Source organism: Mixophyes fleayi, chromosome 4, assembly GCF_038048845.1.
Source record: "Mixophyes fleayi isolate aMixFle1 chromosome 4, aMixFle1.hap1, whole genome shotgun sequence".
Taxonomy (NCBI): Eukaryota; Metazoa; Chordata; class Amphibia; order Anura; family Limnodynastidae; genus Mixophyes; species Mixophyes fleayi.
In genome coordinates this window covers 219,463,001-219,475,138 of record NC_134405.1, presented here as the reverse complement: position 1 = coordinate 219,475,138, position 12,138 = coordinate 219,463,001, and the positions used below count along the sequence as shown (strand labels likewise).

At 38.3% G+C, this 12,138-nt stretch overlaps 1 protein-coding gene across 6 annotated transcripts in view; it reads left to right on the top strand.

Moving 5' to 3' along the window:
• The window catches only part of PPFIA2 (PPFI scaffold protein A2), a 367,242-nt gene that overhangs the window by 203,511 nt on the left and 151,593 nt on the right, over positions 1-12,138 (top strand). The window lies entirely within an intron of this gene.

Sequence of the window (12,138 nt, the reverse complement as noted above, 5' to 3'; positions counted from 1 at the left end):
TGCGATTATTAACAAAGTTAACAAGCATTGTTTATTATTATTATTACTAATAACCTTTGTATAGCAATAACATATTATGCAGCTCTTTATGAAGACTGAGCAATCATTCACATCAGCCCCTATCCCAGTAGAGCTTACCGTCTAAATTCCATTTCATTAGAACCTAGTTATCCTACCAGTATGTTTTTGGATTGTGGAAAACTGGAGTATGCAGAGGAAACTCAAACAAACTACAAATTCCACACAGATAATGTCTTGGTCAGAATGGAACCTATGGCCTCAGCAATCTCGGGTTTGGATTGAGCTACAATGTGTACACGGGAATTAGTAGGTATGGCATTGTGAAGACTGCCTACACAGTTTAGGACACAGAGGACACAGTGTTCTTGGAGCCAAACCTCTAGTGACTAGACTTCCATATCTGGTTGTCTCTGGGCCCTGTGTTACCTTTTCTTTAATTGGACAGCACCAGGAGGATGGAGAAAACATGAGGACTTGACCGACATAAGGATGGATGGAGGGGAATGAGGTCTAATCTCTGATGTGTGAAGTGAGGGCAATAGAACATGCAGTCTGTTGGCAATAGTCATTTTAATCACAACAAAGGCAGTTATTTCATTCCAAAATGAACCTAAACCAATATACAGTATTGTGTGCATTGACTGCATATTTTCTCAAAAATAAAACCCCTTGGCAAACTACAAATATTCTAAGTGTATCTAAGTGTGTTTAATCCATAAATGGTAAGCTACTCTTCAGTTCCTAGTGGGAAAGACTAATAAGCAGTGTGGGAAAACATGGCTTAGCAACAAAGGGCTATCCTAATATCACTTATTATTATTATTATTATTATTATTATTATTATTGTATAGTACTAGTAATCAAGATTTACAGTAACTTACTGCGTGATGTGTTCACTCACAAATGAGAGGAATTAAGTACTTTCTATTTTTAGGCATTTATAAAACTGTTGCAGCTAACTGTCATATTGTTGAATCAAATGCTTAGTTGTGAACTTACAACTGACTGGTACTGTTAGCCGTTTTCTCATCTAGGGGCCTATTTTCCCTTCCCTGGAAATAACCTAGATTTTCTCTTGCAGCAATAGAATATTTTGTTTCACCCCAAATTTAACAAAAAAAGGGAGGTTGAATGGAGTGGTCAATGAGAGGGCACAACCTCTGTGATTATGGCTTCTGATTATGTTTCCCCCGTTTACATCCCCCATATGAATGGACACACACATCCTCATTGCTCTGGGGAGGGGAAAGAGCAGGTTAAGGTATAGGTGGTAATACAGCTTTAAATTTTAATTGGCAAGAGGCCCAGGTACAACCAGTCAACCTATTGTGTGGAAATATTTGCACTGTACACATGCTAATACAATGATTATTCCATGCTGTAAGGTGACATGATCATAGAGTCAGGTGTAGTACAGCCTTACTTCCACCAATATTCAGTTTTACTACCTGGCTTTGGTCCGCCAGGAATCGATAAGACTTTGCTGGTAGTTTGCGTGCTAGTTTTCACCTACACCTGTGTAAGTAGACACTTTACATAAACCTTGAAGAGAGGTCTGAAACAATGCATCATATGAGAAGGTATTCTGTAGTGTTCACACATAGATTGGTGGACAATTGCATGATCCTGCTGGCACCAAATAAGTATTCTAGGGGAAGGGGCGTATCGGATATCAGAGGCTATCTTAGGTGCTATTTTCTCACTTCCAGAACCCGACATGAATAAATAATGTTTTTGGTATCTCCGATACTATAGCATATAGCTTTTTCTATTTTGTTTTTATTTAAGCAGTCATGGCTGCTATCATAAACTTACACTAACGATAAGGGGGGAAAAAAAACTTTTTGTTAAAAAAAATAAAATATATATATATATATATATATATACATAATATCAGTGTTTGAAGTAGAAATTTAAAAGTGGCAGTATGGAAAATGTAAGTTATTGGAATTTGAAAAGTGTAGGAGAGGTAGCTGTATGTCATACCACTGTATACCAGCCCCATACAGGTAACTGTAAATTACTGATATTTTATACTTTTGGTTGAAAATATAACACAAAGAATGCAAATGATAAATGGCAGTGAATATTGTTTGCTCTAGTGCTGTTGGAAAGTTAGTCTTCCAGAAAGGTCAAATGAATGTACAGTCTTCATGAAAATGTGTTGTAATTAACTCTCCTATTAATCAAACACTTGTTTAATTTTAAAGTGTTTGCTCTTTAAATAAAGGTAAATGCACTGTGCATTGAAGTTTAATTCCGAGGACTGACCAGATACCAAACTGCGCTGTTAATTGAACATTATCAGTTACATTTGGTGTTAATTGCTTCTAGAAATTTTAATAACTTTTAGCAACTTGTTAGCTTGTATGCTTCCTTCTATATAAATATGATGAACTTGGCTAGTTTGTTTAAACTTTGACTATAATAGAATTTTATATTTAACTCAATGTGTGATATAATAGATACTGGGGTAAGGTAATTGGAAATTTTTATGGAATTAAAATAATTAGTAATTTAATAAACATTTAAAATATATGTAAGCAGTTAATTATACATAAACTTCCTGATGAAACTGAATATTGTCAGAGTTCATCCTTGTTTTTTAAAACTGCTGGAATGTCTAAATGCCACTGGCACTGTGCTGGTGCTGTCAGGAACTTGTAGATTTAGAAAAGGTGATATAACCACTGTATAAGAGAAATTTTAAAACTCTCACACATAATATATTATTGCTTAAGTACCCACTATCTCAGTTTGAGGGCTCTGTTCTCATCATCCCAGTCAGGACAGCTTTGTCCCGCAGGGCAGAAAGTTGGGAGGTATGTCCCATTCACTGATGCCTATAGCAGAGCAGTGGTGAACTGGTGCCTGCGAGCATATTCCATTGTTGCACATGTCATTTGAAGGAGTGTTTTTAAAGGAGAGGAAACCCAACATGCTAGAAGAGCTGGACACGGCCCCCAGGGATGAAACCACGCTTGTAACCTGTGACCACTTACCCCTTTTCCACGCACACCACCACCCTAATTTGGGAATGTAAAAAATTATTTTAATTGAAATATGCTCAAGATAGTGTATTTTAATAATTATTGGAATTAATGATGACAATAAATAATTAACACGTAACTTGTGGACAGGACCGCACACAGAGAGGAATGGTTATGTTATAAAAACTTAGAAAGTGGGTTACATTGAAACCTTGCCTTGCCTTGGCAACCACTTACTCAGATAGAACGCGCCCCACATTACCATCTACATGACAACACAGCATGGCATACTGGTAGCTGCATGTCATGTGACAGGTGGCATCGTGACAATTCTACATCTGGCTGTTCGAGTACGCACCAATGAACTGGAGTAAGATTCTACCATATAAATTTCCAAAAGGTTCTCTTAGTACAATTTCCTGAGAGGCTTACATAACAATCAGAAGGAGAGGTGGGCCCAGGAACAGATATTTTCAGGAGGCCCATAATCTTTATTCATGATCAGGCTTATGCCTAATGTCTGCAATACCAGATTACATACATATATATATATATATATATATATATATATATATATATATGTCAGGAGCCGCGGCGGCCTCAGGCACCGCCGCGACTCACTTCCTGTACCTAGTGAACGTCCCGGCCGTCTCCATGACGACCGGGGCGTCACTTAAGGGTTCTCGGGCCTGACCGTTGCCAAGGCAACGACCGGACGCCGAGTGTAACAAGCGGTGCGCCCCGGCAAGTGAGGCAGCCGGGCGCATTTGCTAAGATAGCCTGTGGGCTAATTATTGTCGGGGCATGGGCTGTGATGTGTTGCAGGGCTAAGCCCTGATTGGCCAAAGTCTGTATATAAGGCAGGGAGGGCTTAGCCTCCCTGCCGGTTATAGCGTCCAGTCTGCCTGTCAGCTAACCTGCTCCTGCTCCTGTTAGTATTGGTGAAAACCTGTTTGGACTGATTACCTGTGTATGACCCCTTGCCTGGATTTGACCCTGCCTGTGTATCCTGTGACCCTGACCTTCTTGCCTGTATCTGGACCTTTGTACCGTGCTTGTGACCCTTGACCCTGGATTGTGTATTGGATTCCCTGTCTGCTGCCGGCCCTTGATCCTTGCCTGGACTTCACTCCGCTTGCCTGGGTTCTCCCTAGTCGGTACACACTTCACGACCCTCTGCTAGTCTGCGGCCAAGTCTGTCCCCACCACTAGGGGCTCCAGTGAACACCTGACTGGCAGAGCAAACTCCGGGTTGTGCTGTACCGGCTAGCGGGGTTCCTAACAATAAATATATATATATATATATATATATATATATATATATATATATATATATATATATATACATACATACATACACACACAGATCAAATAAAATAATGAAATACACAGATCAAATAAACCTTGAAAAATGTAAGTAACTAGGAATTACTAAAGGATACATTACCCTCCTACAGGGAATATGAATACCTGTGGAAGTATCTAAACTTGATTCGGACAGTCATACTCACATTCAACAGAGAGCATTCTGTGTTTGACAAAAGTAAAGATTTCACCTGCAAATGTAGCTAGTCCAGTCTGTAAAGTGAAGACATCACCATGGATGGTGTTAAGTCAAAAGTGTGTTAATGTAAAACTGTATGTAAACCATATGTGAAAGCACCTAACTAAAATACTTAACTACTGACAAAAGTGAAGGCATAATCAAAAGATATAGAAGATAAAAAGAGCTATTGAGTCTAACAAATATGTAAACCCAAACTGCAGGATATACACTATATGGTCAAAAGTATTTGGACGCTTGACCATTACACCAACAGAGACTGTAATGACATTGTATTCAGATACAAATACTTTAATATGGAGTTGGTCCCCATTTTGCAGTGATAACAGCTTCCACTCTTCTTGGAAGGCTTCCACAAGATGTTGTAGTGTTTCTGTGGGAATTTGTGCCCATTCATTTGTGGTGGTCGAGTACTGATGGGATTTCCTTCCCTTACCTTGTCCTCCAGACACGAGTCAGGTTTTCTTTTTTGTTCGGATATCCGGTGGTCAGGAGATAAATACTTCAATGAAAGGGACAAGGATTGGACAAATAACTTGGGTTTATTAATAATGCGGTATAGATAATTTTGGTTATTTGGCCACCGCGCCACTTACCCCTTCAACTCAATGGTAATGACAAAATATTCATTTGATGAAAATAGAGCACAATAGCATTTAACATATAATATACAACTGGTGAGTATAAGGCACAATAGCGATAACATCTTCAATATCAATAAATCCATTTTTAGGTAAATCACTTAAAATTACCATTCATCTAAAACCTTTGGTTCACCAATATCATCCCTGGTAACGTTACCATATTTTACACTCAGTCCTGGGCTGACCTGTGCACAGGAAGTTTGTAGTACATTAAATCTGTCAGCATGGAGGAAAGCAAGTGGAGGAATCTGTGACAAAGGTGATTTACAGACCTACTGTACTTTCTACTAGAGTTCCTTCATATGATGGACTTCCAGCAGTAATACCTCTTATCTCTCTCAGCCTGTTCCTGAGGTAGTGAGCAGCTACATGGAAAGATTCAACTCAGATTTCTTATCTCTCGGTCTGTCTTCTTGTCACTCATAAACCTCATCTCTCTCCCTCAGAAGTCTAGAACTTTCCTCTCCCCACTGCATTCTGGGAGTTCACAGTTAATACCAAACTCAGTGGACTTGTTGCTATGACACACACTCCTCCTTCCTGCACATCATCCTGGGTACGACCTTTTCAGTTCAACTGTCAATTGTCAACTGTCATTCCCACTGTCTCTCTCAGCGTCTATTAACCCCTTGTAGCCCTGCATTTCAAAAGCATTTATGCACTTCCTCTGTGCTGTTTAATAGGGCTTTGGGGCACCACACATTCTGTTGAGCATTTATGAGGTCAGGCACTGATGTTGGATGAGAAGGCCTGGCTCATAATCTCCGTTCCAGTTCATCCTAAAGGTGTTCTATGGGGTTGAGGGCGGGGCTATGTGTGGGCCAATCAAGTTCTTTTACACCGAACTCATCAAACCATATTTTTGTAGGCTTTGTTTTGTGCACTGGGGCACAGTCATGTTGGAATAGAAAAGGGCCTTCCCCAAACTGTTGTCACAAAGTTGGAAGCATAGTATTGTCCAAAATAACTTGGTATGCTGAAGCACTAAGATTGTCCTTCACTGGAGATAAGGGCCTAGCCCAAACCCTAAAAAACAGCCCCATACCATTATCCCTCCTCCACCAAACTTCACAGTTGGCATAATGCGTTCAAGCAGGTAACATTCTCCCGGCATCAAACAAACCCAGATTCGTCCATCCGACTGCCAAACAGTGGAGCGTGATTCGTCACTCCACAGAATACGTTTCCACTGCTCCACAGTCCAGTGTCTGTGTGCTTTACACCACTCCATCCGACACATGGCGTTGGTCTTGGTGATGTGAGGCTTGCATGCAGCTGCTCTGCCATGGAAACCCATTTCATTAAGCTCCCGCCGCACAGTTTTTGTGTTTACATGAATGCTAGTGGAAGTTCAGAACTCTTCAGCTATGGGATCAGAAGAGCGTTGGTGACTTTTGCTATGCATCTTAGCAGTCGGTGACCCCGCTCTGTGATTTTATGTGGTCTTCGGTTTCGTGGCTGAGTTGCTGTTGTTCCTAAACACTTCCACTTTCTAATAATATCATTTACAGTTGACCGTGGAATATCCAGCAGGAATGAAATTTCACGAACTGTCTTATTGCAAAGGTGGCATCCTATCACAGTACCACACTTGAAGTCACTCTTCAGAACGACCCATTTTGTATCACAAATGTTTTCAAATGGAGACTGCATGGCTAGGTGCTTTATTTTATACACCTCTGGCAACGAGTCTGATTGAAACACCACAAATTAATAATTAACAGGTGTGGCCAAATACTTTTGTCCATATAGTGTATATATAGTATACTTCTAATAAAAAAAATATGTTTTATAAACTATGTGCATTAAAGATGAGAGAATTATTCCCTGTAATCTGTGATGTGTTTTATATGCTGTTTTGTCTATAAGATACACTGTAAACCACAATTGCTGTTGAACTGATGAGTTAAGTTACTCAGCTGTTACTGTAATTAATGGTTTACATATTGTCTGCAGTTGCAATTTGAAGAAATACAGTTTGCTTTTGATTTGAAAAACTATAGCTGACCGTACAACCCTACATTTGCATATGAAGAATATTTATTTAATATTAAGCCAAAGGAATTGAAACTACTTTTTCACATTTTGTAAAAAAAAAAGAAAGATTTAAACAAAAATCTTCACAATTATAATCTGTTAAAAGGTCAAAGAAAATTAACCATCAGAATTAGTAGAACTATAGTTAGCATAACCAGAAGTATGCATCTTATAGTCCAGATGTTTGTTAATACATTGTGAATGATTGCCTAGATGTCAAAATCTAAACTGACTGTACAGCATGCTACTAATAATAACTGGGAATGTATAATTTAAGGTAAAAAGAAAAAGAAAATACATTTTGTATATTACTATAATAATGATGTATGTGCCTACCATAATGTATCAATTTTACATTTTTAAGGCTTATTGAACCAATATTCTAAATAAGAAACACGGATCCCCATAGCAGTACCTCAGAATTAAATATAAAAGTTTCTGTTGAAAAGTAACTGGGAATGAGAATTATCATAACTTGAAAGAAAAAATATTTAAGTAGAAAAAGTATACATTTTGGTTTGTTCTACTCCAGTTGTGTAATGCATGTGTAAAACATTTGTTAAAAGAAATTTCTATTTTAAGAAAGGTTATTGGGTCATCTATTCCAAATAATGGTGTACCTAATGATCTATCTTGATAAGTTAGAAAAGTTTTCTAATACCCTCTATGGCATGGACATCTTTATTTATGATTTTTTTTTTGTTTTTTCCATACAAAATAGTTTGGGTGAATAGTCTTCTGGACTGTTATCATTTAAAAGAAAAAAGAAATAAGACTATTTACTTATTTAATAATCCATTGGGAAATATGACATCAATATTAGAGGCTTCATTTCTTGTATCAGATATTGAAACCTCCTTTTCTTTTCCTGTATTGTTTTGTGTAGGTAGTCAACATGTTTGTTTTATTTAAAATATGTGCATTATAAACAATATGCATTACTTATAATGGCTAAAGATTTGTACTTTATGGCTATGCAAAGAAACAGGTTTTTGAACTTGTCCTTGTAAAAGTTGTATAGCAGATTGCTTTTATTACGTGCATTGTGGCGGCTACTTGCAAGGTGGCGCTGGTCAGTCATCTTTTCAAACCTTAGAATGTAGGATCCTCCTCCACAGGATTGAAAAGTTGTAGTTACATACCTGTCTGCAGCCCAGGTGGGGCTCGCAGGAGGCACAACTGGAGAGAGGCTCAGCAGGAAACCCAATACAGAGGTCAGAGAGAGGTCTAAGGAGACAGCTCTGTAGGGACAGCTGAGAAGGCAACAGATGGCTCAGGCTGAGGCCAGTGTTTGACCCACACGAGAGACTGCAGACAGAGAGAATGTAGGAGAGAGTCTGTTTGATATTATGACTGGGGCAGCATGGTGGCTTAATGGCTAGTACTTCTGCCTCACAGCACTAGGGTCATGAGTTTGATTCCTTATCTGTGAGGAGTTTGTGTGTTTTCACCGTCTCTGCGTTGGTTTCCCCAGGTTGCTCCGGTTTCCTCCCACACACCAAAAACATACTAGTGGATTAATTGGCTGCTACTAAATTGAACTTAATCTCTGTCTCTGTGTGTGTACGTTGGAGAATTTAGACTGTAAGCCCCAATGAGGCAGGGACTGATGTGAGTGAGTTCTCTGTACAGCGCAGCAGAATTAGTGGCGCTATATAAATAAATTATGATGATGATGACTGACTAGATAGGGTTCAAGGATTGAGGCAGTGCCCTGAATAAGGGCTAGGAGTTTGTTATTTTATGTTTAAATTTTGTTTGCTAGCTGGAAACAGTTAATTGGCATCAAAACATTGACTGAAGGGAGCTAATTCCCTGGCCGACCCGTTAACCAATTCACTTGCACTTAAAATATTTGATTTTAGCCTAAATCCATGTGTTTGCTGTGCATGTGAAAAGCCTCTATGAGCTGTAGCAAAAATGTCTATGCATGGTTGGATCAAATTTAACCTTTTCTGCTATTTGGAAGGTGCTTTCCTTTGGTGAGATCTTCGCATCAGATTTAAAGTGGTGTTTTAATCATTGCTAGGACATTTGTTGGTAGCACCTATAAGTGCAAAAGATATGTCTCCTAACAGGTGTATACACAAATACAGCTCATGCAAACTTGCAGAAAGGCAACATAAACACACCTTTATTGTACTAAGTCAATGTTAGAAGTGAGCACCCCTTTCCTCCATTATCCTGTCTTGCAGGCATAAGGGCCAGAATTGTCCGAATCTGCATAGGTGCGCCTACTTTCTGGTCATGTTTAGAGTGCTATCATGCAGGATAAGTATATAATACTAAAGACAAAATTATACACATTGGTGCCCTCACAGAGTGCATATAATACAGTATTAATACAAGTCGGCTATAGTTTTATATTTTAATACTGTACTATATACACTGTGCGCTATATGAGATCAATATTTTTATTTCCATTTTAAACAGATATGTACATATTGGTCGCCTCATACAGTGTGCAGTGTATATGATAAAGTATTCATAACACTATAGATATATAAGACATCTCACCTTCTAATTCACATGGAACATATCCTCTTAATGGGCACCGTGGCTGTGTCAGGTTACAGCAGTCACAGGCCCTTTGTATGTGAGGTGGGTGCTGGTGTGGATGCTCTGCACCCAATGTGATTATAGGAGCCGGATGGCCCCAGAGAGATGCAGCACCCACAGACACACACTGCCTTGAAAGCAGCAGAGGAGTTAGTTGAAAGGGACAATAACTCCTTTCTACTGGACCAATCAGTGTTTAGCTTTGAGGGCAGAGGGTTGCAAACCTTTTCTGAACTGCTTAGTTAGATTAGGGAGGCCAGTGTCATCTCTAAATGGATATACAAGGTGTAATTTGATAAGGACTATAGACAAAGATGAATAGAAGGTGGGTATTAATCATCAGATCAAAGTTGTAAATTTCTTGTCTTTAGTCTCTTGCCATTTTCTCTGACTTTTTAATTACATCTGCAGGGGTTTCTTATGGAAATTTATGGCGGTATATCACAGCAATATTTTAATTTATATGTACATAGGACACATCTATGCCAGGTCCTTCATAGTAAAACTCTTTATGGTCTACATACCAAAGCATATATGAGGGAGAGTGGTGAATTTCCTCTTTTTACTACATTTGGTTAAATTGATAGACCTCATTGTAATTCTCTACCACTTTGTATGGACATCAACTGGTGGGGGAGTGACAGCAAAGCTGCAGTGATCACCTATTTTAATGAGTTTTAGTGTTGTATGTACTGCTCCTTCCCTTATGCCTCATAATCCTCTGCTATATCAAGTAGTGAAAAAAAGAATAACTTCTTACAAATGATGCCACTCGGCTCTAAAACTCTGTAGCGCTTGATGACCATTTTTTAAATACATTATTTCTAAGGCAGAATTCCATATGGTCCTATCAAAACAAATATAGGTGGTTCTGGATTGATCCCTACCTCAAAATGTAGAAATTATATAAATGTTTCTCTGGATCTTAAATTATTGTATGCAGTGTATCAAATTATTTTCTATGTTTGTAGACCCTGTAAATGTGTTCGCTAATACTGGAGCAAACCCTATCACCTAGCTAACTACAGCCATTGAAGGATTGCAGAATTAGAGAAAGTTTTCGGTTTTGCTCCAGTTCATTTTCATACAGCAAAGGTGAAGCTGGCCCCCCCGCCTATATAAACTTACAATCTAAGAGGGGTGGGGATCAATTGATACATAAGGTATCACAATAACAATTGTAGCTTATAAGAGGGAAAATTTGTTTGTCTAATGTAAGGTAGAAACATTATCAGCCACCAATAGCCGCAATTAGTGATTGTTATTCCTGTGCAGCTACCAGTGGGGAGGTATGGTTGGAATGATGAGAGACATGAAAGTATAACTAGTCATTGTAGAAATCTAAAGACAATTTTCTGCTGGCAATCATAGTTGGCCTATCTGCCAGCTTAGAGTAGTGTATCAGTATGATTCATTTAAACTGATAGAATCCAGACTGTTACAGAGGGCAGGATTTTTTTTTACTGCTTAAATCCATCCATAAGAGAGAGCGCAGCTCAATAATGCCATAGTAAATGAGGCTGTTGCTAAATGGAGATTTACACCTACTGATGGCATAGGCACTCTCTTAATTTAATACTAACACATTCATAACATCTTCAATGTTGCAATTGTTTTTATCTATGGACCATATGCCTTAAAGAAGTTCTGTGTGTAGTCACAAATAAAAGGGTAAAAAAACAAATAGTTTCTTACCTTCTATGCACCTTTTGCCCATCCAGTGGGTCTACCCAAGAATGGATGGTAAGTCAAAATTAGTTTTCTATTTTCCCATCAATCTCTAACCACAATTTGTTTTTTTCGTGCAGTTATCCTTCAGTAGCTTGGAAGTTTTTGCTATGCATAACCACAGCACATTAGTTGTAATATACTCATTTCCATCACTCCTAAAACACCTTTAATTTTAAACAAAAATAATAAAAAAAAATACATATCTTTGCCATGTTATTTTTCCTTTACTCCTGAGTCTTGTCTGCCAAGTACACTGACATTAGTCAGTTGTTGATGTTTTTGCTAAATGAAGCAGTCTTTCCAGCAGAAAGATGGCTTATTGTACTGTTTTTTAGGTTCTGCTATTTAAAACCTGTAAAATAAGTAAGAATTCCATGTCCTATTCCACTAACATGTAATGTAATATATGGGAAAATTGTGTATTTTCCCTTCAGTAAACCACTTTTCGCAATAAATGTTCGTCAAGCCTTAAGGATTTAATTGTCTCAATTTTTAGGTTGCTGCCTTTTGATATTATTTTTCCCACTGGTGACATTTAATAGCTTAAATATAGTTTTATGTTCCAGAATAATAGATGTATTGAAATTGCTTT